Source organism: Sapajus apella, unplaced genomic scaffold (genome assembly GCF_009761245.1).
Source record: "Sapajus apella isolate SASKATOON/1434 unplaced genomic scaffold, GSC_monkey_1.0 scaffold12, whole genome shotgun sequence".
Taxonomy (NCBI): domain Eukaryota; kingdom Metazoa; phylum Chordata; class Mammalia; order Primates; family Cebidae; genus Sapajus; species Sapajus apella.
In genome coordinates, this window is record NW_022436952.1 from 38,677,135 (window position 1) to 38,679,166 (window position 2,032).

Genomic DNA, 2,032 nt, shown 5'->3' on the forward strand with positions numbered 1-2,032 from the left:
TCTAGCCTGTAATCCTAGCACTTGGGAGGCTGAGGTGGGAGGATCCCTTGAGCTCAGGAGTTTGAGGCTGTAGTGAATTGTAATTGTGCCACTCCAGCCTGGGGAACAGAGGGGGATCTTGTCTAAAAATAAATAAATAAATAAATAATGCCTTTGTGTCTCACTGCACCTTCAGTGGCATTGAGTAGATTGTCGGTATTTAAACAGATCCTATCATGTATGAGTACAAGCTAGTGGTCCTTGGTTCAGGAGGTGTTGGGAAGTGTATTCTGACAGTTTAGTTTATTCAGGGAATTTTGGTTGAAAAATATGACCCAATGATAGAAGATCCCTACAGAAAGTAAATTGAAGAAGATTGCCAACAGTACATGCTCAAAATCTTGGATATAGCAGGAACAGAGCAACTTACAACAATGAGGGATTTTTGTATCAAGAATGGCCAAGGGTTTGCACTACTATATATATATATATTTTTTTTTTTTTTTTGACACAGGTCTCACTTTGTTGCCCAGGCTAGAGTACAGCGGTGCAAGCACAGCTCACTGTACTATCCACCTCCCTGCCTCACACAATCCTCCCACCTCAGCCTCTAGAATAGCTGGGACTACAGGTGTGTACCACCACACCTGGCTAGTTCTTTATTTTTTGTAGAGATGGGTTCTCACTATATTGCCCAGGCTGGTCTCACACTCTTGGGCTCAAGTGATCCTCCTGCCCTGACCTCCCAAAGTGTTAGGGTTACAGGTGTGAGCCACCATGCCTGGCCTGCACTAGTATATTCTATAATAGCTCAGTCCATGTTTAATGACTTACAGGACCTGAAGGAACAGATTTTAAAGGTTAAGGACACAGAAGATGTTCCAATGAGTTTGGCTGGCAATAAAGGTGACCTGGAGATGAGTGAGTAGTTGACAAAGAACAGGCAGACAGTGGTATAATTATGCCTTCTTAGAATCTTTTGCAAGGTCAAGGTTAAACTTTTTTTTTTTTTTGGATACAGAGTCCTGCTCTGTCCCCCAGGCTGGAGTGCAGTACCACCGTCTCTGGTCACTGCAACCTCTGCCTTCCAGGCTCAAGCGATGCTCAAACAATTCTTGTGCCTCAGCTTCCTGAGTAGCTGGGATTACAGGCCACCACGCCTGGCTAATTTTTGTACTTTTAGTAAAGACAAGGTTTCATGACGTTGGCCAGGCTGGTCTGGAACCCCTGGCCTCAAGTGATCTGCCTGCCTCAGCCTCCCAAAGTACTGGGATTACAGGCGTGAGCTACCATGCCCAGCTCAAAGTTAAACTTTAATGAGTTATTTTATGACCTGGTCAGGTCAGACAGATAAACAGAAAAACACCAGTGGAAAAGAAGAAACCTAAAAACGAATCATGTTTGCTGCTCCAGGTCCATAGTCAACAGCAACTCTGAGCCAGATTACAGGAATGAAGAACTGTTGCCTACTTGGAAAGTCCCAGCATTCCAGATTTCAAAACACCAGTCTGAGGAAGCTTTTTGTTTTATATATTATGTGAAGAATTTAGATCTTATATTGCTTTGCACAAGTTCCATGGAGAAAAAAATGCCCTGTGTGTATCTCTTGGAAAATAAGATAATATATTTCCTTTGCAATAGCAGTTATAACACATGTGAAAATAAATATACTTGACTCTAATATGAGTATACTAAAGAACATGGATGCATTTCAAATGGTAGATATTGCTACTGTAATTAAAGGGTTTCATATTGACCTTTTTATCATTATTCCTTCCTGTCAAGCACTAAAAAATTGTACTATTATATTTTATATCTGTTATGATCTAAATTATGAAATTTCCCCTCAAACTCATTGCAGTGATAACTGTTTTGAGTCATCGACCTCACTTTATATTTTAAATATTATGAAATATCTGTCATTATATTCAAATTAAATTTTTTTTCATATAAGGCTTTGAAAAATATGGTATTTTATAGGAAGAAAACTGGGATAATTGATTTCTATGGCTTTCAAATCTAAAACATAATCTACTAAACAAACTCTAATATG

The 2,032-nt window shown here is 39.6% G+C and overlaps 1 pseudogene; it reads left to right on the forward strand.

Annotated features, from left to right (window-relative positions):
• The first annotated feature begins 215 nt into the window (after positions 1-215).
• LOC116552660 lies at positions 216-1,480 on the forward strand (annotated as a pseudogene).
• The last annotated feature ends 552 nt before the right edge of the window (positions 1,481-2,032 follow it).